The sequence below is a fragment of the Periplaneta americana genome, chromosome 15 (genome assembly GCF_040183065.1).
Source record: "Periplaneta americana isolate PAMFEO1 chromosome 15, P.americana_PAMFEO1_priV1, whole genome shotgun sequence".
Taxonomy (NCBI): domain Eukaryota; kingdom Metazoa; phylum Arthropoda; class Insecta; order Blattodea; family Blattidae; genus Periplaneta; species Periplaneta americana.
In genome coordinates this window covers 103025360-103043332 of record NC_091131.1, presented here as the reverse complement: position 1 = coordinate 103043332, position 17973 = coordinate 103025360, and the positions used below count along the sequence as shown (strand labels likewise).

Here is a 17973-nt window from a genome sequence, read left to right as displayed (position 1 = left end):
CAAAATTCCATCATGCACTGGAGATTTGTATGGTTGGAATGAGAACATAGCCTATTCAACTTCTCATAACTAATAATACTCCTGGCAGTGGCACAGTTTTCTCTTGAAGCTCTGTAATTCGGGAATTGAAGTCCAAGACCGTGCCAGCCACCAGGAAGCTCCTGTATTATTTGTGAACCAAGGAAGTGGACAAGGAGGAGTTCCTCCATTGTTTCCTTAGCTGTTTTATAATTACTCTATTTTCTAACTGAGATTGCCAACAGCACACCGAGAGTTTCTACTAAGAGCCTTCTGGAGTCTGACACATTCTAGAGCAGCGGTGACCAAAGCGGGTGTCGTGATTACATCATGTAGGCCTAATCACAGACATTCAAACGGGTACGAGGAGTTTCCTGCACATTGCTATGTGTTGCATTCACGTACTGAAGGCAAACAGTGGCGGTGTCATGTCGCTCTACAAACTCTGCCTCTACAAGCAGTAAGAGGTGGTTTCGTAAAGAATGAGAAGGGAAACTTCTTTGTTGTTCTGTCGGACAAAATGTAATATGTTTACTTTGCGCAACGGTTCAATTAGGAGTATAATAGAAACATTAATTGCCACGCTGAATAATATTATATTATTATTATTATTATTATTATCATTATTATTATTATTATTATTATTATTATTATTATTAGAGGAAAGTGCCCAAAACCGGACCCCCATTTTGTTTTTGATTTTTAAAAAATGTGAAATAGTAAAAAATCATGTTTTAAAGGCATGTAATATTTACTTTATAATGTTATGCACCATTTAGATTTTACTTTTAGAAAATATAATTAAAAATTAGTATAAAAAAATATTTTCAGTAACCTTACACTTTGGCGATTTGAAAAATAGTTGCCGAAATCGGACCCCTTGTAAAAATAATCAAAATAACACTAAAAAATTTGGAAAAGGTATTAAATGAGAGAAAACATAATCTAGTTACAAAGTATAAGTATAATATTACAATTACAGGTTTTAGTTTTTAAAGAGAGATATAGGATGTATTAAAAAAAGGTACACAAAACGTACAACATAGTTAAATCGTTTAGCGACAAAAATCGCAGATGTTCATGTCCTTTTCAGTCCCAGCATATAGCGCACATGGCCCAAAGTTCCCCTTTAGAATCCTCCGAAAATTTGCTGTCACAAAACACATACACCAAGCATCATCTTTGGATGAGGAAATTCCTGAGAAAAGATCCAGTTCATATATTCCAGAGGCCACGTTGTTTTCATCTTCAGTGCTTGATTCTTTCACATTTTTCTCAAAATTTAGACGCTTTCCACGAGCCCTTTCCCTTTTCTTGAAGGCTGTACTGCTGAACCACGTCCCTGGCCGCGATTGCTTTTGCGTCCTTGAGCACGATTCCGTGCTTGTTGTTCAGCTTCCATGGCTTCTTTACCTTTTTTAGCTTCCACCAATTCGGTTTTATAAGACGCAGATGTGATGACCGTAGAACTGCAGGTCTTTCGCCCCCTATTCGAGAACCTCATTTTTTTAATTTTGAAATGGGAGTGATGTCAAACGAGCTAGTCTTAGAAGCTGTGGAACCCTGAGGATCCTCAAGTGTAGCTGATGACAGAGAAACACCCTGACCTGCCGAAGATGTTGATGGTTGATTTGGGTCAAATAACTTGGGGTTTGGTCACATCACATTCTTCTCTGTTCTCTGGAAAGCTCTGATTTCCTGCTGTAGTGACAGCACGTTCATTGTGCCTTAACCACTGCCTGATTTCCTTGCTGTAGTGAACTTTGAGGGGACCCATGAAAGTTTTGTCCAAAGGTTGTAATTTGTGTGAAGAGTGAGGTGGCAGCGACACAATCGTAACAAGATTTCTTTTTGCCAAGTTGATCAGATCAATATTCTTTGTGTGGCTAAAGTGGCCATCCAAGAGCAACAGCACAGGTTTTTCCTTTTTAAGATCGGCAAACTCGATGAAGTGTCGAAACCACTGAGTGAAGGAGTTCATTTGGATCCACCCTGAATGGTACGCTGTAAAGATTGTTTCTTCCTTCCCTATTATCCTCTTGAAATTTGGAACAGAATTCCAATAGAATAAGAATGTGTACAAATACAGGTAGACTTTAAACATGAAAAAATAAGGGGTCCGGTTTAGGCAACTGAAGGGGGTCCGGTTTACGCCACTATGGACAACATTTTGTTAACTCAATAGATTTTTAACCAAACATCTAAATTAAACGGTTTAATGACAAGAAATAACCTTAAACCTTACCATTTAAGAATATATATAGGTCGAGTGGCTTACCTGCCAATATCTAGGAGAAAAAACGAAAAATGTAGCACAATGTAAAAACTTTTTCCACTGTCAAAACACTTAATTGAGGACTGATAAGCAACAAGTGAAGCGGACGACGTGTGTGCTCCGCTACAGAGTGGTAGAAGCCTAAACTACTATTTACACTTAGTTCTGCTAGAGTTCAGGAGAATGCAGAGCCAGGAGACCGGGGGTCCGCTTTAGGGGGAGGAGTCCGGTTTAGGGCACTTTCCTCTATTATTACTGACAACTAAGTATGTGTTTCTATAATTCTTCTGTACATGCATGAATATTGATATTTTTAGATCTTCTCCCTAGAAGGATAAAATTATTAGGTTTTATCTCCATTTTAATCTTCTTAATCTTTAGGTGAGGGTAACTATTTATTAGTTATTCATTTAATAATAATATTGTAGAAAAACTGATTCAATATTATGTGCCAACGAACTGTTAAACGCCAGCAACTGACATGCCTTAAATCATAGCCAGGAAGAGAAAGATGAGATAAATAAATGTAAGGAAGTCAGCTACCTAATGGGGTTTGAAATATCTCGTGCTCTAAAGCCTTTGAATAGAACAGAATTTCTTAAAAGAGTAATGATTAAAATAGCTTAAATAACTTGTCCATAAGAAGTTTTCAATTTTGAAAAACTACGAATTTCTCGACCACGGTTCGAGAGAAAAATTTCGATAATTCCTGATTATATTCAAGAGGAAGGTTAAAAAAAGAAGCAAGAAAAATCGTATATTATTCACTGTCTCTTGATGACAGCCGTGACTTTACTGATATAGCAAAGCTTGAGATTTTTATTCGTCGGATTGATCAAGATGTTAGTACAGGAACCTCCACTGGTTGTAGTTTTCATGCCAAGTACCTTTCCTTCGTCTCCTTAATTCATAGGCTGTCTGTCGCATGTAATCACTGCAGCTCGAGTTTTAGTCACCGCTGTTCTAGAGCCTGTTCTGTTTCCTCACAGTGTCTCCCCCAGGAGTCTCTTTTAGCTTCTCTCAGGGCTTTATTATATTCGGTTAGATCTCTTGAACTGAAACCATTGCCCTGTTATTTTTGCTATATTAAGTAGGCTTCTTGTTTTCTTCTTCATATTGGCAAGGTCTTTGTTCCACCAGGGCACATTCCTGGTAACTTTCCTTGTTTTAAGAGGAAATTATATTTATATGCAGAGATAATTGCAGCAATTTCTAAGTCAGAGAAGTCACTAATCTTATCGTCCATCCTCGCTAGATAACCGGCTAGATCTTCCTTAAAGGAGCCCCATTCGGTCCATAAGTTAAAAGTTATAATCTAATCATATAGCAGATCTGTTTAAACGCCGTTTTAAATTACATTACGTAAGTGCACACGCTTAAGGATGTAAATATGGTTTTGACTTAAACTGAAATAGAAATACAAGTCTCGTAAATTTCAAGTAAAATAAGTACAAAGGCACATAATAAATGTTCTTATTTGGCAGAAGTCGACAGGAAAAAGAATGACACACATTGCTCTACCATGTTGCGTATACATGCCACAAAAGATTAATGCGTTAATTTACATTTTTGTACACTCTTAGAAAATTTTTATGTTGTACAGGTACTTTAAAAATCGCAGAAAGGAGGAAGTGCGCATGATTAGAGGACGAGCTACCCAGTTCACAGGAGAATGACTAGTTGAGGTAGTAAAATTAGTTTTGTTGCATTGTATATCTGATCATGAGCACTGCCTCCTTTCTGGGACTTACAAGGTATCTGTGCGACAATTTTTTCTAAGACTGTACATAAAGTAGGTAACATATTATCATTTTTTCTGACATAGTGAGCAAGTAATAATTGCGTATACTTGCCACTAAATAGTTAAAATATTCTTTTCCGACATTGCAGTGTGCGCAGGATATTCGAATAATATTTTTAAATCTTTGAATAATTACTGTTGATTTTTTCGAGTTGAAACACGAGAATTCGACACATATTAACTTGAAATTACAAAACAAAAACACACGAACATGGTTTCTTATTATACAGTATACAATATTATATGATCAAGATTTGCAAATGCAAACCTGCACGAAGGCGATAAGCGCTTGCTGCAGAGGGAAGTAAAGCTAAGATGTTTGTGTCATACTTTTAAGTCGATTACATGTACAAGAACCTTTTTTTCCAGATTGAAATGATCCAAGGCAAAATTTACCGGTCGTTTCTCGTCCATATAAACTTGCAGATAGTGTTATGTGCACTTGTGATTTAGCCGATTTGCAAATGGGATTGTCCTACACCAGGGATGTCGAACAGCGCTCTCGAGCTGTGAACTGCAGAGCCTTCACTCCTTCCTTACCGTGCAACGGTTGACACAGGTAGCAGGCAGTCCGGCCGAATGATAGTAAACAAAAGCGAAACTGCGGCGGCTGGTACTTGGATAGCTTTTATACATCTTACCAATTGATTAGGAACTCAGTTTAGATTTGCACTTGATAACTCTGATAAACAAAGAATGTAGCCTACATGAGGATGAATTATGATGATAATTATAATGATAATAATAATAGCCTAATAATAATAATAATAATAATAATAATAATAATAATAATAATAGAGTTTTATCTACTGGGTCATTCCATGAATGTTGTTCGTTAGTGACGGAAATAGGTAAATCATAATAATAATGTTGTTAATATCATGTTTAAAATATCAACTTTGTGTGTATGTGTTGTAGCAGAGTAACTTCATGTTCAGAAACGTAAACTGCTTTGATGTATAAAATTAATTACTTTTAGCATGACCTGAAATTTCTTCATAGTTTTTGTTACAGATTAAAAAATATCTCCTCCTCGAGTTCGATCCTTTAGTGAAATGACATCTACAAGATCTCCATGAACACTGAAATCTGAATCGACACTCATTATGAATATACTACAGCTAGCTGCGCCGTAGCTTTCCGGTCGGTACTTTCATCAATAGCTATAGTGAGTGACAAGTGAGAGTTTTTATTCTTGCTATCAGTTATTCCTCCAAGTTATCCCCCATTTCTGATACCCGCTCTGCAACAAACATATAGATTTAAAATCATTAACGTATTTCGGACATAGCCCTTTTGCAACAGCTTTGAGACAATCTTTCACAAATTTTCCGTCAGTAAATAGCTTTGAAGCCGTTGCAATAGTTTCACAAATTTTGTAGCCAGCACAAACTAAGCTTATTCTACTAACACCCGATGATGATGGAAGGTTTTCTGAATTCAATCTTGATTTTAATTCTTCTACAGCCTTTTCACGAGTGAAACCGGTTAACTTTTCTGGTCCATAAGCTTCAGCACGACGTGTAGAATTAAAATGCCTTTTAACATTATGATGGCTAATGTATCCAAGTTCCTTTCTACATATTAAGCAATGTGCCCTTCCGTCCTTTAAGATAAATAAATATTTATCTGTCCATTCACTATTGAATCGTCGTTCCACATCCATACCAGCCGCCAGAGTTAATAAACACACTGCGTACAGAACACTGCTACAGCGAGCTGACTGTCGTTTCAGCTCAGCTACAGTAGGAAACAGTATTAATCGTTTCACAGTTTGAGAGCGCTGTTCGACATCCCTGTCCTACACCCTTCCTGCAATACATACTAATACCTGCACAGAGCACAGACTGTTTCTTTCTGCATAACGTTCAGAGCGGATATGATGGGATACTAATATCACTTCTGACCAGGTAGGAATAAAAACTATAGAAATAAATTGAGTAAAACAAGGCTGCCCGCTATCACCAATTTCACTTAGTATTTATACATACGAAGGCATTAAGATGAAGAGCGGTATAGAAAACCATTTTACAATTATTAATAATAAGCAATTCAATACAATCTTACGTTCAGACGATCAACTATTGATTACAGAAACAGACTGATTAATGACAGCACATCAACTGAATGCTATTATAAAACATTATAATTTGAAAATTTCCCACAATAAAACGAAAATGTTAGTATTCAAAGCGAAGCATCATGCAAAAATCAATAATAATGGAAGGAAATATAATAGAACAAGTTTCTACATTAATTTGTTTGGGGTATCACATAACCCAGTCTAGTATATACAGTCACGAAGCGCAATATGTAGGGAATATGCATCCAATGACATTTGAACTTTAGTTGCTAGCCACTAGGATCGCTACTATCGCCTCATCACAGACAATGCGAAATAGTACCGGCACCATAGACAAATAAATAGAGACCGGCACCGTCTAGTGTTCCTAGTACTCTAAGTTGCTAACCGCTTGGAGCATTGTATCGCGAGATATGCAAAAAATCACCTCAAGCTTCGTGACTGTATGTACTAGTCTGTGATATAACGGCAGTTCTCCAGGACATGAGTATAGATAAAAAAAATCCCCAAATTTCAGCCTACGTGTGGAACAATAAAAAGAATACTTGATCGTAAAGCAAAGAAAGATACAAAAAATGGAATTTTATGAAACAATAGCGATTCCCATGTTTTTATAGGCAAGTGAATATGAACCTTGGGAAGAATATAAAAAAAGAACATTAATCAGCAGAAATTATGTTTTCCTCTTAGTTACTGAATATTCCTTATTTGCCCATAAACAAAGCGAAGACATAAGAAATGAACTGAAAATATGCAAAATGGCAGAAAAAAACATTCAAGAAAACAAAGCATGTTGGAGGAAACAAATAGAAAGAATACAAAATTCCAGGTTGCCGAAAATTATATTGGATTATCATGCAGCTAAAAAAAAAAAAAAAAAGGAGAAGTTGGAAGATCTATAAGATTTTGGAGTGATATTTTGATCAATGGAAAGGAACGGACTTTAAGTCCAAATCTTATAGATGATGATGAAGACTTCTGAAATTGCGTCACATATCTCTTTACATATAAGATTTTGGAGGATTTACAATAATTGTGAATCGTAGTTAATCTGCAGTCAATGTTAAGTGAAATCTAGAAAAAAAAAATCATTAGATAGTATTAAGGATTAAATTTTGAATATGGACAGTTTTGGTTATGAGATGTCATTGACTTGGAAAACATGTACTATCTGTAACTTTACACATATTTCTCCGTAACTATAAATTTGTTTTGGAATGAATTATTCCGTTTTCGGCCTTCAAATCGCTATGTGCAAGTGTTCTACTAATAGCATGCTTTTAATCCAGAATTTTCTACCGTCTCTCTTACTCTAACTAACCAAAACGTTTTGCTTTGTCCTTTATTTTTTTTCTTCGCCTTTCTGTACAGTCGATTCCGTTATTTTACTGTGTAATATTCCGTTATTTGCCATTCTGTTTATGTGTCGGTACACAATAAATTTAACTGTCGGTTATTTGATTCGTTATTTCGTTATTTGACTGCGTATGGCTGTGTCGGCCTGTCTGTCTTCTTTCTGTGTCTCTGTTTCTATCTCTGTTTATAGCTGTCTCTGCGTTTGCCTCTGTTTCTGTCTCTCCCTGTGTCTGCCTCTATCTTTGTCTGTCTCTGTCTGCTTCTGTCTGTCTTTGTATGAGGCCACAGTCTAGTATAGTCACGAAGCTTGAGTTTATGAGGGTACTAGAAACAATAGACTGTGCAGGTACTAAATAAATAAGTAAGTAGTAGTAATAATAATAATAATTTATTTTATTTGACACAATTAAGGCCGTAAGACCTTATCTTTCACTCAACCAGCAAAAAGTATACATACATATGAATTAACTTACAAACTACAAAGAATATAACAATTTGATTTCGGTAAACGTTATGTGTATACAAGAGTTACTTATGAATTAACAGTAAAATAATATAAACTATTAATGTAACAATGAAATGCAAACTGTGTAGCAGAATTAAACCAATATACAACAGTATATAGAATGTTAATATATTTAAAATAATGTTAGATAATAGGAAGAGATTATTATGAGACAATTGTTCTTGCACCTTGGAGCAATAGTAACAGATATAAATTATAGCCTACTAGAGAGAAAATTAAACGCAGAATAAATATAGGAAATGCCTCTTATTATTCGGTTGAGAAGCTTTTGTCATCCAGTCTTCTCTATAAAAAAAAGCTTGAAATTATTCTGTATGGTTGTGAAACTAGGATTCTCACTTTGAGAGAGGAACAGAGGTTAGGAGTGTTCGAGAATAAGTTACTTAGGAAAAAATTTGGAGCTAAGAGGAATGAAGTTACAGGAGAATGAAGAAAGTTACACAAAGCAGAACTGCACGCATTGTATTCTTCACCTAACACAATTAGGAACATTAAATCCAGACGTTTGAGATTGGCAGGGCATTAGCACGTATGGGCGAATCCAGAAATGCATATAGAGTGTTAGTTGGGAGATCTGAGAGAAAGACCTTTTGAGAAGGCCGAGATGGCATAGTTGGGAGGATAATTTTAAAATGGATTTGAGGGAGGTGGGATGTGTATATAAATTTTATTATATTACTAGGCATATCTGAAAATATAAAATGAATTGTAAATGGATTAATCTTGCTCAGGATAGGGACCGGCTGGCTTATGTAAGTGCGGCAATGAACCTCCGGGTTTTCTGTAAGCCATTCGTAAGTAAGTAAGTATAGGAAGTTGTATCGTTAGAAAGATGGTGTGTCGGTCAAAAGGTAGATAGCCTGAAGTGTTGGTTAATGGGTAAGTTATATATAGTACAGATGAACAAAACTAACAGTCGCTCTCGCTCGCTGTGTTCGTTGCATTTGTCTTTCGAGTCTCGACTCGTCATTCTCGTGCGCTTCGAATCTCGCTCGTCATTCTCGAAATAGCATTTGGTCGGCGTGGAAAGATTTCGTAACTTTGAATAACATACATCATTAAAATAAATAATATAAATGTTTAAATGAGACAAAAAGACAAAACAGAACAGTATCTTAGTTATCAAAATGCTCTGGTTCTATTATATGATATTACCTATGGTTATATAAATAGGAAAAAAAATCTCAAATAAATTTGCATTTCTAAGAAACATGGCATTAATATCTCTTTACTTGAGATTGCACTCTTGATCTTAAACATATGAAAAGAAAATTCCTAGCCTTTTAATAAGGGCCTGGTAATTAAATAAAGACTGGGGAACGGATTATTATACACTGAAAGGTAGAGATGTTTCAAATAGGCTACTTGATTGTTTAAACAGTTGCCAAAGGTTCAGTCAGGTATAAACAACTGTGGCGATTGAAAGCTGGTTGACTTCGGGACTTCGGCAGATGATCAATATCGAGTCTCGGAAGACACGAAAATCTTTACGTCAAGGACGCGACGTAATACAACATTGTCGTGCGGGTTTTCGGCTTTGCAGGCGCTGTTAGTCTCGCTTTCTCGATCGTTGTTCATCTCCAGTATATAGGTACGTAGGCGGGTGTTAGAAGGATGAATAGAGTTCATTAAGTACATTCATTAAAGCTTCCAGAATTGAAGCTGCGATATCCGAGACTAAAGTATTAAATAGACAGTCAACAGCTGTAGGACTTAGTGATCTATATTGTTGATAGACAACGTGTTCTGTATGTAGCGGATGGAAATTAGTCTGATAAGCACAAAAGGTCATTTTCATATGATGGATACCAATAATGATGGGAACATTCACAAACAACCTGTGCGGTTTCCAATTGCGGGCTTTACCTGTTACGGACTACGTCTTAATATGGGTTCCGCGTCCTAATTTGGAGACAGCTCGCTACGTGCGTGATATACAGTGTACCGTCACTGACTAGAACCAGTCACAATAGCTCATTTCTTTCAGACTAGTGAGGTTCTTGTGGGGAGTGGAGCTGTGGAAACTAATTTCTTATTATTGTTATTCTAATGTGACAATTTACCACTAATTCTAAAAGGTAATCTATTTTGTTAACTACTTTGAAAGGTTATTTTACTCTAGAATAGTTTTCAAACTGTTATGGCTAAGTTCAGTTATTTATAATACAGAAAAATATAAATCTGCCTAATGGCCTAGTGCAACCAATGTTAGTCCGCTAATGATATGATTTTACAGTGTGCTGTCTTTGGTGTAGACTCCGCTTTGTCACGAAGACAGAAAGTTTGTGAAATTTCTAAAGTTATATATACGAACCATAAGTCATGCCATTAATTTTAGAGAGTTAATCTTTGAGATATCTCAAACGGAAAAGTTTAATACAATTTTGCTCGTATTTGTTTACATTTCGAGAGAAAAAAAAAGTTTTTAATGAAACGTTTAGTAGCTAGGCTAAATTACAGTATCCTCAGTAAAACTGTGAGAGCAGTGAATTCTGGTAATTGTTCTATATGGTTGTGAAACTTGGACTCTTACTTTGAGATAGGAATAGAGGTTAAGGGTGTTCGGGAATAAGGTGTTTAGAAAAATATTTGGGGAATAATAAATTACTGGAATCAAATTATATATACAGCGCGCGTGTATGTTTGTTGAGCGATAGAGGAGAGAACAAAATATGTAAACATAAACAATTATGGCGTATGAAGACTGTTCTTTTATGTAAGTTTAATGGTTAATAACTTTAAAAATTGAAGTGGGAAGCAACTATTTGTAATTGGCTGAAGTAAAATACTGCTTACAACTTCTCTCTGCACGTTTGAAACAGAAAGTTAAACAGCGCACCATCTGCTTCTTTTTCTTATGATATTAAAAACAATCTGTATAGCAATGAGCTCTCGCGATTACACGACTCTTCACATACAGGATTTGATCTACAAGGTATTTCACATACTGTCTACTGACACACTGTCATTAAGTATACAACCAATTCACTTACTGATATTTGGCATTCTCCATTTCGCATACTTATTTTTACATGTACAAATTCACCTACATATATTTCATATACTATTTGTACAGGGACATCATTTTATTTTTACTTCAATTTTTATTGTACCTGAGTTTTTTAATGTACTTCGCTCCCACCCCTTCTACTAATGAAGTTCAACCGTACTCCACATAGATCCAAGACCGCGTATACAGTCATAGTAGCCTTACGGTCATAGTAAACAGTACGTTTAAAAAATATGTTCGCGTTTTCCAGTGACGAAAGAGCTTTCAATATTGCATCATTTTCCATTTGCCTTCGTCGCATCCCGGTTTCCCCCACCTGCTTCTATTCGCCTCTCTGTAAATGCTAGTGGCTGGCCTGTCTTAGCTCTTTTCTGGAAACATTAATTTCTGTTAGGAATTGGACATCTACGTAATATTATACCCATTAAATTGTTTAAAATAACTTAAATAAAAGGGCCTCGTTAAGTAATTAACTGTCACGTGATTTCCTCCCTTTCTACGACGCTGCGACGTAACCACTTGGACGGACAGTAGTATGTCTGAGTAATTTTATCTTTTCGGATCGGGCAGAAGTGAAGATTGAATTTACAGTACTAAGGTACTCTTTTATAAAGTACAGAATTATTTCAACATGGGTTACTGATACGAAGTACGAACCTGGTAATTGGAATTAGGTACAAAAGTCTATAGTGCGATAATATGCACATTTGAACTGAAGCCTGTATCGAAATTAACGGCCACCATTTTCAAAAATGTGTTTAAATATCCATATTATGATTATTTTTCAATTTAACTTCATTCTCTATAGTGTACGCTAATGTATAATATACACTGCATAATGAAAATATATATACGGTATTATTTTAATGTATCGAAGTACATAGGCCTATGATATGTACTTCGGTAAATTAAAAAAAATATATATGATATGCGTAAATCACTTCGTGATTTAAGACGGCGCTTATTCCGTCGGATCCCGGCCAACTAGTCACTCATAACGAGTGCACCTCAGCACATGTGTGGACTTCGGTCCTACGTTCATAGACATCTATGACGTAGTGCAGAGGGCGGCCACTAGAGGGTACCCAAGAGTTGGAGCTTAATCTGAGACAATTCTGTCCGACGCCGGGGTGGTATCCGGTGTGGCTTAGTGGATAAAGCATCAGCACGTAGAGCTGAAAACCCGGGTTCAAATCCCGGCCCCGCACAGTGGTTCCAAATACAAATCTAGCAGGACAAAATTAATAACGCTCCTCGTTTCTAACAGATTTTCATAAAATTTTGTATACAGGTTACAAATGGCATTTTGCATTTGCGTGTAAACTCTGATTACGATTGGATAAAATAAACCACCCTTTTGCAGGGGTTGAATTTTAAAGAATCATAATAATTTTACAAAACTGATTTTCGCTGGGATTGGAACGAAATCACAAATGCATTATATACTTTCTATTTGATTTTAATGTGTGAAAGAGTTAAAAATACACAACAGTCGTACATATTGAGTCAAATATCATTTAATTTTTTTTAATAAAATAGCCTACATATTAATATAATTTTAACAAAACCTCTAATTCTGGTTAAATAAACCTACATTTGAAATATTTATGGATATTTGAGAGAGTTGTAACTCTATTAATTATCAAACATCATCATCATCATCATCATCATCATCATCATCACCACCATCGTGATCCTGGAGCAGTCTCAGTAAGTCTACATCAGAAGATACACTTTTTATACTCTTTTGGCGGTAGATCCGAAGAATGTTTACCATCGGACCAGAGGAAATTCCATCAAATCGATCGTCGTATTGCCTCTACAAAATTTGCGCGCGTGATAAGCTTATTCCCTGAAATTCTTGTAATCTTTATTTCGGACTTCTTGGGGTTCCTCGGACATCATCCCAACAGAAGTACGGCTTCCTTTATCAACTGCGCACCATGGGTAAGTATTTTATGCACACTTTGCGGCATGTAATATCACTTATATTTCTGGATGTATAATTCTACAGTGCCCAAACAGTATTTTTTCAAATTCTCCAATATCAATACTTTACCCACTGGTGATTTTTTTAAGCAGTGGTCGGCAAAGTTTACATCATATAAAATGCAGCCCGCAATACAAAGCGAAGGGGAATGTAGGAGAGAAGGATATCCAGATTGCTTAACGTTGAATGAACAAGTGTTGGCTAAGGGGATGGAAATCATGCCTTGCCCTTCCGCCCTGCTTGTATATTAGCCTAAGGGGCTAATTCGCGAGTTACGAAATGACCACTGGTTTTAAAGATGGTTCCAAATCACTGAATCAAGCCTTCATCTACGCCAGTAGTTTCTGATGCGAAACCTGGATCTTCAAAGAACCTCTGCGCGTTAATCCCGTCATTAGTCGTACCAAATTCTGGTTTGGGAATGTCGACAAGAAGTCCCATTTCTTTACGTAAGCGATCTAGTTTTCTTTTCTTTCATTCATTTGATGACCCTTTCTGAGTAAAAACTTAACACTTGCTTTACCATTTCTGCTGCATCGGGCCTGTATGTTGATCTCAAATCCATTTCTGCGACAAGAGCAATCTCATCAACCGAGTGTGTTTCCACAAAAGGCTTCAGCTTCCTTTTCTGACTTTTCTCAGAACATTCATGAAACGGCTTTTGTGGACGATTTTTGTTTTTTCGTTGCTAGACACAGTCTATTTAAAAAAAAAATCATTTTAACACTTAACCAATCCTTGTATTTCCTTAAGAAAATTTTTTAATACGTAGAGGGAATTAGTCCATTGCTCTTTAAGTTTCATTCAGAATTTAGCACTTTTTTCTGCACTAATTTACGATCATGTCCCTCAGAATCTCCTAAACCATTTTAATTAATACATACTCACACACAGGCTAATCTTCTTAAAATATTATTTTCTTTTTACGAAATGTCAACTAGTTCTCTTCTTGGAATTCCGTCCACCATCACTAAAATATAAATAAAAGGAGAAGGTGGTTGAAGTTGGTTATAAAACCTTTATAATTACATACCTAAATGACTAATGTAAATGCTGAACCTGCTCTGACAATGACCTTTTGTGACCTTTGCTTTTGCGGGCCTGCTACAGGAAATAAAATTTTAAAAATTTTCATGGAACACTTCTCTGTGTATTAATGAGTATTATAACTAAATAACACAATATTAAAATTCGAAAATTCACTAAAAATGTAGGGAAATACCTGTAATTTTATTCATCGAAACTCGAAGGGATATATTATATCTTCACACATCGATGTTTCGAAGGTAACTTGCCGGACGATGCTAACGAGAATAGAATGTCTGTGCTGAACACTTGATTTCTACCTGCTCCTGCGCAGACCACAATTATTTTTATGGAAAACTGAATACGAATCGTAGATACACGATTATTTAGGATTATAGAACTGCAGTATTTATATTGTTTTGAAGCTCAAACTTTTATACCTTTTGTCCAGTCAGATTTGAGTTTGGAACCACTGTGCGCCGGAGAGAATTTTTCTCCGTTCCATTACTCTTACATCGCATAATATTAGAAAAGTTAGTAAAAATAAAATGATGTCCCTGTATATCTATTTATTGCCATTTCCGTGGTGATATATTTCATATACCATTCTTATACCTATTTGTTGCCGCTTCTAATTCCAAATCGTTGCTTAGAATAGGGAAAATATTTCGCCAATTTTTACATTCGTGGTACGTCAGCCCGAAGACAAGGACGGCGACTGATAGCAGCAATCAGAGTGCGATACCCTCATTCTTGGTGGAATCAGTATGACTCAGTGTTTCGCAATGAACCAAGGACTAACAAGCTAATTGAAACCTGGCACGATCGCTTTCAGTTGCTTGTAGGAAAAGCGCACCCATCACTCTATTCACTCATACGAGAAATTGTTAAGGAGCAAGAGGACACTGAAACGATGATGAGAGAATTGGATGCAGGAAGGAAAATCCGTCCGCAACTTCGAAAGAAGTAAGCGACACTTAACCGTAGGGTGCAGAATATAGTGAGGACGTTCCAAGAGTACAAAAATGGCAACTGAATACTACAATATCTAATGTCTTTGGGTTATAACTTCACTAACTCATATAAGTTTTGACAGTGGTGTAGCCAGCGGGTGGGCCAGGTGGACCCAGGCCCACCCAAAAAAGTATGCGAATTTTTGCGTTTTTTATGGGAAATACTCAACATTAAAACTAAACCATGGATCCAGAGCAACAGTTACAGTCGATAGCATTAACGTAAGAAGTAAAAAATGCGTTCATTTCTTCAAGAACCAATTTAATTGTGTTGGGTTGGGCCTACAAAATTGTCTGGCAGCGATAAAAAAGAAGGAAGTCGTGAAGGCTACTGAATTGTTATATCAGTTAAAAAAAATTTGACGCCTTATTTTATTTGGTAAGTTTAGACGATATTCTTGCTCTTGCAAATTCATTATCGGAAGCACCTCAGTCTCCAAAAATGGATATTAGTAAATGTTTGTCCTTCATTAAGGCAATGTATAAAACTTTTCAAAGAAAAATTCGACAATCATGTCAAGCACAAGGCTTTGTAATCTAGCAATTCTATCCATTGAGAGGGAGAAAAGTTGGGATCGACAGTTTCGTTGCTAGGAAATCTCGACAGCTCTAGTTCACCTTATGAAGGATTTGTATAGATATGCCTTGCATGATTCTTTATCATAATTTTGCATGTTATTAAATAAGACTTCCGAGAATGAGTTTCAAGAGAATTGACGGCAGCGGCGTTGTCAGGAGATGGGTCAGGTACTTTCTAAATCCTGCATATCTGGCCCACCCAAAATAATTAGTCTGGCTACACCACTGGTATTTGGGTTAGAAATTCAATGTTTTTAATCATTAATAAGATATGTGAAATGTATAATATGTTCACTGACATTATGTGAAAAATGTAGTATATGAAATGGCGTATGTGAAATATCTAGTATGTCAATTGACGTATTCGAAATGCGCAGTATGTGAAATGCCGCATGTGAACTGTCTTGTCACTCCCATATTCAAAACGCGACTGATGAAGGGGTTGTTCACCGGAACACAGCATACAGACTACTGTGCATTCGACTACTGATTATGATACTTGATTTTTATGTTGCCCTTTACTAAGCATCAATATTAAAGACATGACTTACGGTTCACCCGATATAAAGGTATAGCCACGCAAAAATGACATATTTTATTACACTTACGAGTATTATGCAATAACTAATGAAACAGTTATTACATTTCAATTTCTGACAAATTGTGTGCCACAGATATCTATATCTCGAAAAATTCAAATCTTTTCACTGTGTAATCGTAGTTATGCAAAAATGATCACAGCAGTTCACAAAAGCCAGCATACTTAGGTTTCTGTACTTTCCCAATCATCTTTCCCTCTGGAGTAAGATATTTCTCTAAATTTTCAAAAGGAAGTATCCTATTTTCTAAAATGGTCTCTAACTATATTACAGAGAGAACATTTGAGTGCGTCTCGTGTTTCCGTAAGGGTATCGTAGAGTGACTGCCATACAACCATACATACACAGTTTCCTTAACCATCCTGTGGAATAATAGTACATTATGCAACGAGCCTATAATGATAGTAATTAAGACGCAAGAATGGATATTTATGAAACGAGCGCAAGCGAGTTTCATAATATTCATACGAGCGTCTTAATTACCATTATAGGCAAGTTTCATACGACTTTTTATGCTCGACCATATTTCTAACTTGAAATTATTCAGATGTATACATTTTATTTTTTATCTGACATGATCGGAAGTGACCTTGTTCTAGGTCGTGAATTGTGAGATGTGCGCAGACGCGAAAGTATTGATTTTTTCCGAGGAACAATAATGTCATTGACCTTGATGTAATCCCGTTAAACTTGATATAGGTAACTTTGATTATTGAATTCGACATTGAAAAACGAGATGGCAAATTGAATTTATTTGAATATTATTTAAAATTAACGCTAATTATTATAGTAACAGAACATAACCTTCTGCGACAGTATTGGATATCCAGCCTCCGTGACTTTTCGCTAATTCTCTTTAGATTGTATATCCGAGAATAATCGATACTTGCGGTTTTATAACGGTACAAAGCTGACTTGTCATTGGCTGAACACCTGTAAGCTGAGTTGTCATTGGCTGAACACCTGTACTTTAATGAGTAGGTGTACTTTAATGACATGCATTAAAGGACTGCTACCAGGTGTATAATTACTACATTTCGACATGGTCGAGCATAAAAACAGTTAAAAGTTACACACAGACGCGAATATAATTTTGCTTCACTTAAAAAGTCCTTCGATCGACGGGGAGTGTGATTGTGAATTTTTAACGTGGTACCACAGCATATACAGTCGCTGTTTCGATGACAGAAATTAAGAGAATTTTCAACCAGGAGAAAGTTATTAATAGGGATTTTATGGCCTCCTCGTTCACCTGACCTAACACCCCTGTGACTTTAATCTCTGTAATTATATAAAAAAACAAACTCACACATTCTGGAAGAACTGGAACTTAATATCCGTCAGACGATTATTACAATACTTAACGATAACGATAACTATAGCGAGAGATGGCTAGTTTCTTAAAAAGATGCCGATCATGTGTCAACGACGAAGGCGGCCAGTTTCAGCACCTTCTGTCATAAAATTGCTGAGTAATTAACTTCTTAACTGCTAAGAAAAACTGTATACGAGTATGTACGGTAGCATTACCAACACTGTACGATACCTACGTAAGGCAACTGCATATGATATTATACGACCACATTCCTGCACTCTATACATGTCCATAGCGTGTATGCGGAGAGCTTACAAGTATAGCAACTCAATTATTATTCTCCAAACTCCATTAATAACTGACAGTTACATTTATTCAAAAT

At 36.1% G+C, this 17973-nt stretch overlaps 1 protein-coding gene across 5 annotated transcripts in view; it reads left to right on the top strand.

Moving 5' to 3' along the window:
* Positions 1–17973, top strand: part of LOC138715231 (facilitated trehalose transporter Tret1-like) — a 453955-nt gene that overhangs the window by 369016 nt on the left and 66966 nt on the right. The window contains exon 1 of one of the 5 annotated variants that reach the window (XM_069847931.1): positions 10036–10137. The exons of the other annotated variants lie outside the window; for them this stretch is intronic. The gene's annotated coding sequence lies outside the window, so the exon portion shown is untranslated. Of the gene's footprint in view, positions 1–10035; positions 10138–17973 lie in introns of those variants that run through there. 5 annotated transcript variants of the gene reach the window in all.